This window comes from Panthera leo, chromosome A1 (assembly GCF_018350215.1).
Source record: "Panthera leo isolate Ple1 chromosome A1, P.leo_Ple1_pat1.1, whole genome shotgun sequence".
Lineage (NCBI taxonomy): Eukaryota > Metazoa > Chordata > Mammalia > Carnivora > Felidae > Panthera > Panthera leo.
In genome coordinates this window covers 139,328,391-139,339,133 of record NC_056679.1, presented here as the reverse complement: position 1 = coordinate 139,339,133, position 10,743 = coordinate 139,328,391, and positions in this window count along the sequence as shown.

The following is a 10,743-nucleotide window of genomic DNA, read 5'->3' as shown; positions in this document are numbered from 1 at the left end:
TACCCCAGATCATCCCCGTGAGAAAACAACAGTGTGGAGTGTTTGCTACATGTTTTGGCTATTTTGAGTTCTAAATGAAACCCTCAAGCTTCTGGCCTTAAGCCATGTATGGGACCTCCAAGAATAGCTAACAATCCAGTCTTCTACCTGATATTTGTATCCTTTCTATAACATTAACTTCTTGACCACCTCTAGGATACTCCATACTCAACCAAGAAGCCTATTCCCTTTCAGACAGGTAGTCCTGTTAGGAAGCTGGAACCACAATGTCCCAGACCTCACAATCCTATTATGATAAAATCATACTTCTTTTTATGAGTTGAATTACTATGGCACAGACCACGGGTCTGATTGCTGGGAATGTCCAAGCATACATCTTGTTCTTTTCTCAATTTCTCTTTCGTTCATTTCCCTCCACCTTACTTCCCTGAGTTCAGTAATTTTATCAGTGCATATCTAGACTATGTGCAACAGCAATCCTACCCCATTTCCCTCACCCAGTTCTTTATAAAACATGCACAGTGTGCCAAATTATTCTTAAAGATCTCTTTTCCTTCCCTGCTGCTGCAAGAGTAAAATCTAGGCCCAACATTCCAGTCCCCCCATTCTCTGGTCCTAACATAACCTTTGAGCTTCATCTGCCAATAATCTCCAGTCCTTGACTCACTCTTAAAAGCAAGTCATTCTTTCTTTGTCCCTATTATAGGCTGGATTGTGTCTCCTCAAAATTCATATGTTGAAGTCCTAACCCCTATGTGGAAATAGGGCCTTTAAAGAGGTGATTAAATTAAAATATGGCCAGTAAGGTAGGTCTTCATACAGTCTCTTGTACTTATATGAAGAAATGTGGACACATTGAGGGATAACAGAGATGCACATGTACAAATAAAAGATGATGTGAGGGGCGCCTGGGTGGCTCAGTCAGTTGGGCGCCCAACTTTGGCTCAGGTCATGGTCTTGCTGTGCATGGGTTTGAGCCCCGCATCAGGCTCTGTGCTGACGGCACAGATCCTGGAGCCTGCTTCGGATTCTGTATCTCCCTCTCCCTCTGCCACTCTCCTGCTCATTGTCTCTTTCTCTCTCAAACATTAAAAATAAATTTTTTTTAAAGACTATGTGAGTCACAGCAAGAAGGCAGCCATCTGCAAACCAAGGACAGAGGGCTCAGGATGAAATCAACACTGCTGAATCCTTGATCTTGGATCTCTACACTCCAGAACTATGAGAAGTAACTGTTGTTTAAGCCACCCAGTTTGTGGTATTCTGTAATGGCGCTCTGAGCAAGTTAATGCAATCCCTAACTCTCCCATACATTTGTTTATACTACCTAGAATATTCCCTCTCTTTTCTGCCCATCTATGTGTTCTTTACTCTTTGAGCCCTCTCCTCATATATGACCTCACATATTGCTTTCTCAGACCACCCTGATCCAAGCACCGAATATTTACAGCCTGGTGTTATTCGTCCTCATGGTTCATCTCCCTGCAAATAGCTGGAAAACTTGTTGAGATCAGGCTTAGAGATTTATACCTTATTTCCATAAAATATCTCAAACATACTAGATGCTCAAGAAATATCAACCAGTTAGAAGATTTCAGGTACAACAATAGAAAACTCTACTCAAAAATGGCTTAAACAATAAGGAAAATTTATTTCCTATAACGAGTCCAGAGGTAGAAACTTTAGACTTCATTAATTCTTCAACTCAACATTGTCACTGTTGTTTCCATCTTTCTTCCAGCTCCCTTCACAGTGCCAAGATGGCTGGGCTGTTACAGGAGGTGTACATGTAGAAACAGCCTCATTAGACGAAGAACAGAAATAACTTTCTTCCAATGCACATCTTTTCCGAGCACCACGACCACACCGGGACATTGTGTCTCATTGGCTAGAATTATGCCATCTGCCCGTTTGTAAACTAGTCACTGGCCTGGGAAGTAGGATTAACTTGATTGGTTGAGAGGAAAAAGGATTTGCCCATGTGCAGGAGAGTAGTCAGTTGTACGGATTCCAGAATCTGTCAGTAAAACAAACAAACAAACAAAAACACCAAACACATGTGTGAGGGGGAAGAGTTGGGCTAAGAGCAATATTTATTGAACACTTAATATGTACCAGTCATTGTTAACCACTTTCAATGTAATAACTCATTTAATCCTCACCACACCCTATGAGGCAGAGATATTATTCCCGTTTTACAAATAAGGAAACTGAGGGACAGAATGAAGTAACTTGGCCCAAAGTCACACAGCTACCAAGTGGTAAAGCTGGGATTCAAACCTAATAATCTGGCTTCAGAACTCATGCTGTCAGCTACCATATATTTCCTCTCTCTCAACCAAAAGTATTTGCCTGATTATATATATACAAAATGATTACAAGAGTATTGACATCATTTTGAGTGATGACGACCGTATCGACTCCTTCCTCCTACACACTCTGAGGGAGTCAGTATTTGCCCACTTCAGTGAATGACAGGTAGTCATGGCAGATGGAGACATAAGTGGCAAATGGAATGCAGCAGTCTTACTGGATGAGTTGCAATATGAACACATTGGTATCTGTTCTTGGGCTCTCTCTTTCTCAATCTAGGGAGTTCCGGTACAAAGAATGAGTAAAGCTTATTCATCTGAAATATTGCCCAAACTCAATTTTCATGGGAAACTGTCCTGTTGTTTTTAAAGGAATGCATGTGCCCAGAGGACCTGGACTTTTAAGTCCCTTTGGATTCCCAGTTCCATGAGGGGTAACAGCACATACCCACCATGTGTATTTCTTTGGACACCCTCTCCTATTTCTCCTCAGCACATTTATGTTGAAGCCTATTTCACAGAAGGATACCAGGGCTATATCATTCTTAAACTTGTTAAAGCCAAGAAATACAGTAAGCTTCTGCTTAAACTTAATCATAATGTTCTCACATCCATAATTCTTTTATGGACCTAAATAAGAGGCACAGAATTTGAGGCCATGTCAGATCAGCTTGCCTCGGTCTCTGTTTAAGCCCTGAGTACAGGCTGCATGGTTAACCTTAAATTCCTTGGACATATTTGTTACTTCACATTCTTTCATTTAGGCTACTTTGCCAGGGACTTTAAAGTAGGAACGGCAGATGCAAACATTTGAAGCTGTAATGTAAATAGTGGTATTTCTAAAAGTAAAAGCAGTTAACATTTCTGTTTTTAGATTTTCACAAGACACCTTAAAGTTCCATGACGTCTGGCAGGTTGGCTGAGATATGAAGTTGGGTCATGTCCTTCAAAGCCGGAGGCCAGGAAGTGGTGAGACAAGTTACCCAGCTGGTGGGTGAGACTTGCCAATCACCCAACATCTTCACCTCGGCACAGCATTTTTGTTCTCTGCTCATTATGCCTACACATTAACTGTTACAAAATGACTAAACAGAACAAAACAAAAATTAGGTTTCCTCGTGTAAAAAATGTCCCCGAAACAGAAATGCTAGTGGTAGATATGGAGAGGTTTAAGAAAATTTTGATACTTAACCAAAAAAAAAAAAAAAAGGTATCCAGGATAAATAAATAAGTAGACAGTCAAATGTGGAAGAACCTGGCTCTCTGTCACAAATTATTTTATGTGTTGTAACGCAAGCCCAGAGAGCCCCTCTCTAAAATGGTGGAGGTCCCTTTCCTATAGAAGCCAAGGGGACAGACTTGAGCCGCTCAGTCAACACACAGGGCAAAGTCCGCCACTGCCCCATTTTTGGTCCCTCTGCTGCTGTTTCTCTACATTCTCTACTGTAGCTATTTTTCTGTGAAACTCCATCAGCCTACTGGTCAGCTTGGTCCTTGGACACTGCTCTCAGCCACTAATGCTCTCACCACCTCCCATATCCCTCTGCCTCATGCTGATCTCACCCCACCTGGTCCTTTCCCCAAAGCACCACCCACCCCAGCTGTTGTGGAGCAGGGGCTTCCCGGAAGGCTTGTTGATAAAGGGGAAGGAGTTCCAGCACAGTACAGCACAAAACTTAATGACTGGACATGGCCTCTGCCACAGGGAGTTTCTCCTTAAGGACGTCCTCATCAGACCCTGCCTTGGTTGAAGCAGGACAAGACAGTGGATATAAGAGCAGGCTCTGGGCCGACATCCTAGCTCTGCCACTCTCTAATTAGGGAACCTTGTGACCCTCTCTGGGTTTCCATGTCTGTAAATGGAGCTACCAACGTACCTTCCTCCTCAGATGTATGTGAGGATTCAATGAGGTAAGCTGCATAAAGCAGGCATCAGCCACTGTGGCTAGCACAGAGGGGTTGCTCAATAAATGATAGCTGTCAGGGCGCCTGGGTGGCTCAGTCAGTTGAGCAACGGACTTCAGTTCAGGTCATGATCTCACGTTTGTGGGTTCAAGCCCAGAGTCAGGGTCTGTGCTGACTCTCTCAAAAATAAAAATAAAAAACATTAAAAAAAATAAAAAAATAAATGATAGCTGTTGTTGTTATGAGGGGTAAGTTGCCCGGGCTCCCCTCTCTGAACCTGTGATTAACAACCTTGCTGCATCTCTCTCTCCCTCTCTCTCTCTCTCTCTCTCTCTCACACACACACACTACATCCCTATACTTAATACAGAAAATCTTTGAGAATGAGTCTGGGATTGGTAATTTCTCAAGCACCTTAGGTGATTTTAATATGCAGCCAGATTGAGAACCACTATTATAGACTCTTTCCACATCTTCCCCTTTCTCTCTTTCCTGGGCCACCTCTCACCTTTCTGTAGGCCTCCAAGAGAAACTCAGGATTCTCCTGTTTCCTCCCTTTTTTTTTTTTTTTTTTTTTTTTTTTTATTTATTGAGAGAGAGAGAGAGAGAGAGAGAGAAACAGACAGATTGTGAGTGTGGGAGGGGCAGAGGGAGAGAAGGAGACACAGAATCCGAAGCAGGCTCCAGGCTCTGAGCTGTCAGCACAGAGCCCAACACGGGGCTTGAACCCACACACTGTAAGATCATGACCTGAGCCAAAGTCGGACACTTAACTGACTAAGCTATCCAGGTGCCCCTGTTTTCTCCCATTTTATTATAAGCGTAGCATTTTTACTCTCTATGACTCATTCTAACCATCTAGGCTATGCTCAAGGGGCGTTGGCTTTTTCACCTTCAAAATATTGTATGTGTTTTTTTCTCTGGCCATGAAGTACATGAGATTTTATTCAGTTGTTGCTTTAAATAACCTTTTTTGTTAAATTTTTTTAATGTTTGTTTATTTTTAAGAGAGAGAGACAGACAGAATGCAAGCGAGGAAGGGGCAGTGAGAGAGGGAGACACAGAATTGGAAGCAGGCTCCAGGCTCTGAGCTGTCAGCACACAGCTCGAACCCACCAACCACGAGCTCATGATCTGAGCCGAAGTCAGACACTTAACCAACTGAGCCACCCAGGCGCCCCAATAACATGTTTTACAATAGCAAAAAGTGACTATAGTTCTCCCCAAATTGGGTTATTGTGTAAGTGTCTGCATGTGTTTCTTCCAAACTAGGAGATCAAGGATTCTAGCTGTGGGAGACAAGAAGCTGGAAGCCACTGGACCACAACCTAGCAATATACATGGAGTACTTATAAAATATTTCTGCAGATCTCAGGGGATTGTCAGTCTTGGCTATTTATTAGGAACACCTGATGAATGTTAAAACCCAGACCAAATCTAGGCCTCATCCCAAGAGATTCTAGTTTCATTGATCTGGAGTAGTGTCTGTGCTGTCGGAATTTTTTTTTGTAAGTTTATTTATTTATTGAGAGAGAGAGAGAGAGAGAGAGAGCAAGCACGCGTACCCATGTGGGGGGGAGGGGCAAAGAGGGGGAGACAGAATCCCAAGCAGGCTCTGTGCTTTCAGCGCAGCTGACTCACTAACCAGGAGTACCTGACCTGAGCTGAAATCAAGAGCAGGCTGCTTAACCAAATGAGCCACCCAGGCACACACAGGGTTTTTTAAATCTCTCCCAGGTGATTCCAGTGAGCAGCCACTGATCTTTGGAAACTGATCTTGTAACTTCAGTTTTGTTTTTTTTTTCCAACCACCATCAATGCATCAATCACTGCATTAATCCTCTGTTTCTCAAACTTGTCCCATTAAAAGAATCATTTGGGATGCTTCTTAAAAATACAGATTCCTGGGCCCCATTCCAGGTTTACTGAATCAAAACCTTCACAAAAAATTTTTTGATAGTGCCCATATAAGTTTTATCAGTCAAATGTGGGAAACACTACATTAATTTAACTTATCTTGGCCCATTTTCAGTTGATTAATATGTACTGCATTCATTTGTTTGGAAAATTTTAATGAGCACCAAATATGTGCCCAGCATTGTTTTTAGCTGCTAGGAATACACCAAAAAACGAGACAATTCCATGTCCTCTGTCTAGGAGCAGAGTAAACAAGCAAAGAAGTTAATTTCAGATAGTGACAAATGTCATAAAGGCCAGAGAGCAAGATAAAGGGCTAGAAGGTGATATGGAGGTACAGGAAGCCATTGTTGTAAAAAGGGTGGCAAGAGAAGTTGCATCTGAACAGACAACTGATTGATGAGAAGCTGCTGAGAATATCATTGCAGCCCCACTTATACCATTTTTAATTTCTACGTCTCATCTCTCCTAAATGATATGGGCTTTTCTTCAAGGTCAGGGACTGTCTCTTATATTTTTGTATTCTCTTGTAGCAACCAGTGTAGCACTTTGCACAGGTAAGAACTCAGTGAATCACACTAGATTCAAAAGCATTTCATCCTTAAACATACCATTAAACACAGCCAGCAGAGGATACAGCAAGTTCCCGGATTACTAAGTAAAGGAAAATCCAGGAAAATACACATCAATCATCAGATACTCAGCCCAAGGTTAGACTTTCTGCTTACTTCCAGCTGCTTGCCACAGTTACAGATACTTAGTGGAAAATCTTTCAAACATGCCAAGATCTGGTCATCTGCGCACGACTCCACACTGGTGAGATCCAACACGAAATTGTGATTATCAGTTTTTGTCAGCTTACCATTTTGTGATGTAATTTGTTGCCTTTTGTATCCAACATCTCAACTTCTCCAACCTCTATTTTCATGAGGTAATCAGCTGAGCTTCTCAGAAGGCCACTGTATCCTATTATGTTTCTAGAAGGCCAAAGGAGATTCTTTAATACAGCCAAAAATACTCAGAAGGTTTAGTGAAACCAATTCAGATGTCTGGGGGAGGTTTATCACAATTCCAATTTGGAATTCACATGGCTTTAGGAAGGCTTTTCATTTCTTACAGGATTACCCTGTTCTTCAGATGCTTTCCTTGGGCCAAGGACAACACAGCCAGTACTGGAAGGCTCACCCAGGGGAAAACATCATTTGGTAAGGAAATTCCTGAACAAGGACTATTGAGGCCAGTGTGTTTCATACCAATTCTACAACTGATTTGCTGTTTGACCTGAGGAAATTACTTGCCCCCTTGGAGCCCCAGGATCCTTAGGTGTAAGATATAATGTCCTTTTCTCTGATGACACTCTGATTGTTATAAAGACCAAATGAGGGGCGTCTGGGTGGCTCAGTCAGTTGGGCATCCAACTTCGGCCCAAGTCATGATCTTGTGTTTCGTGAGTTCAAGCCCAGCATCCAGCTCTGTGCTGGCAGCTCAGAGCTCCCTACAGATCCTTCATCCCTCTCTCTCTCTGCCCCTCTCCCACTTGTGCTCTCTCAAAAATAAATAGAACATTAAAAAAAAAAAAAGACCGAATGAAATTAATGAAAGGAAAGAGCACTTTAAAGCATGCTAATTGCAATGGCATTGCAACATACCATTATTGTGGCCAAATAATCTACCATGTTTTTATACTCCATATGGTAGGTGTCCTTTTAGCCTCTCATTTCTGCAGTAAAACTTCAGAAGTAAAATTCTGCCAGGCACGCCTTCCCCACTCACAGCTGTGCTTTTGATAAGCTATCCTTACTTATCTTTGCTTTCCTACAAGGGTGTGCTTAGATTGCCCTCTGCTCGGAGTGATGTGCTTTAGTGGTGTCCTCAGTGACTGTGTCCCCTTGGCTGACTTCCTGAGCATGGCTGTCATTTGGCCCATCATTTGGAGCTTGGCATCTCCTGTCCTGTTGGTTATTGATGTTCTGGGTACAGGGACTATGTCTGTAAGTACAATGTCTTACTTGGAGGAGAGGCCCTGTGATTTATAACTCTTTGCATCCTTAGCTCAAGCAAACATTTTCATTAACAGTGACTTTTAGGGCTGGTACTTGGTGGAATAGTGTCCTCCCAAAATTCATGTCCACCCAGAACCTGTGGACCTGACCTTATTTGGAAATAGGGTCTTTGCAGATGTAATCAAGTTAAGATGAGGTCATACTGGATTAGGGTGGTCCTAAATCCAGTGTCTGATAACCCTAAAGAAGCCAGAAATTTGGACACAGAGAAGACACACACACACAAAAGAAGGCTAACGTAGTAAAGGAAACAAAGTCTGAAGTGATGTTTCTGCAAGCCGAGGAGCGCCAAGGGGTGCCCTTGACCACCGCAAGCGAGGAAGAGACAGAGGAGTATTCTTCCCTAGAGCTTTCAGAGGGAGCATGGCCCTGCCAACCCCTTAATTTCAGGCTTCTGGGTCCAGACTGTGAAAGAATACATTTCTACTGTTTTAAGTCACCTAGTTCGTGGTAATTTGTTACGGCAGCTCTGGGAAACTAACAGGAATACTGAGCGTGCTGCACAGCGTAGCAGAGACCTTCCGTGGCCACCATCCAGCCTTGGACAATCAGCTTTTGGAAGACTTGGGGCACTGTTTTAAGGAAAGGGACTAATTGATGGCAGTGAATAGAGAGGGCAGGGAGAGAATGGGCATGGTCTGAATATAGAACAATCGAAAACAACGTGCCCAAACTTTATGCTAAAGGTGTTTTTTAAGGTCCCATCATAGAAACAGTTTGCTTTATGACTAGTAGGTTGATCTGGGAGTTGGAGACAGGGGAGCAAGTGAGTGAATGGATACCCACTTTTTAAAAAAATTTTTTTAACATTTATTTATTATTGAGAGACAGAGAGCATGAGCATGGGAGGGGCAGAAAGAGGGGGAGACACAGAATCTGAAGCAGGATCCAGGTTCTGAGAGGTCAGCACAGAGCCTGATGTGGGGCTCTAACTCACAAACTGCAAGATCATGACCTGAGCAGAAGTTGGACTCTTTACCGACCTAGCCACCCAGATGCCCCTGGATAACCACTTTTGATTGGATATATTCAGAATAAGAAAACTGGTCTCTTTGGGAGGAATTCTGTGAGTGTGGCTTTCGTAACGCCCCTTGCTTGAGATAACCAGAAGCTTCGGTGGTGCGAGTGGGGGCTGGTGTGGGCCGGTGGGCCATTCAAATCCCAGTCTCAGAGGCCTCAGTCTCCTCAGCTATTAACAGCATGGATACTTGGGGCAGCCCATCAGGGTCTGAGTTCTGGCTCTTCCATTTATTGGCAACTTATTTCACTTCACCTGCTTCCCTCTTGTCATCTATAAAATCAGAATAGAAATGGCACCTCTTTTGTAACTTTGTGATGATTAAAGGAGTCTGTATAGACATCTTAGAATAGCGCCCAAGATGGATGATAGAAGCCTTACTTGTTTTTATCATCATCTTCTTCGTGTGCAGACGGGGGAGACAAGCAGAGTGAATTACCTGATCTTTAGTGACTCTTGCAGAAAAAGGAGGTCCCACTGGGGAAAAGGAGATGAGTGTAAAGCTGGCCATTTACTTGAAAGTGTCTGCAAAACGGATCTTGAAGTATTTGCTCCCCTGGCACAGAGAAGTTTTTAAGAGGCAGAGTAGTCTCAGAGTCTCTCCTACTGTGGACAGACTCTAGATCCTGGGAGTAAAGGATACGGAGTCTTATGCAGTGCTCCCTAGTTGGGATTCACTGGGTGTCAGAGTCTGGTCTTATCTGGCTCTCCACCCACCAACCAGGCATACGGCAAGCCCTTAGTCAACACGGACTGACACTGAAGGAAGCAGCAAACCAGCTGTGACTGACTTGCCTCGTGGGCCTCCTGTTCTAAAAGTCAGGCCCTAGGAGCCTCTGGCCCTAAAAGGAACAGGAGTGCTGCAGGAGACTTCTGGAAGTAGACAACTGCCAGCACAGATAAAGCATCTGAGATAGGGAAACGGAAGGGACTCCATTTTTAGAAAGGCTCCATCTCTGCTGTTCTTCTGCTAGGCCCCATTTACTCATGTTCTATTTTTTGCGTTTGCATAAACCAGAGGAGCTATGTTCCCACTCCAAGGGGGAAATAAGAAAGTTATTCTCTGAGTTCTGTCCTAAGTTCTCAGACACCTGATAACATCTAAGAAGAGCCAGATCCAAAATTCATTCCAGGACATTAGCTTCGATCAAATCTGGGCTGAGGCTGGCATCAACACCGCGGACCTTCTAAAATAACGCCTAATATTCACCTGTCATTGTGCCTTTGGCCCCTCTCCTGGAATCCTCAAGGAACACATACCCTGGACACCTTTCCAATATAAATCCCTAACCCAAAGCAACCACTAGACTCATTCCCCCTTTGGAGTCTCCTAGACACTCCCTCTGCTATTCTCGGTCACTCCCGCTATTCCATAAACTTTCCACATGTGATTTCTATCCTGCCCGAAGCCAAGGATCCTTTTGGCTCGTCCTTTGGGACCCCCCTCCCGTGTCCTCAGACTGGCCTGCCTGCATCACATCCACTTCCAAAAATTAGTATATTTCAAGCTGTAGATATTTCTTAGTTG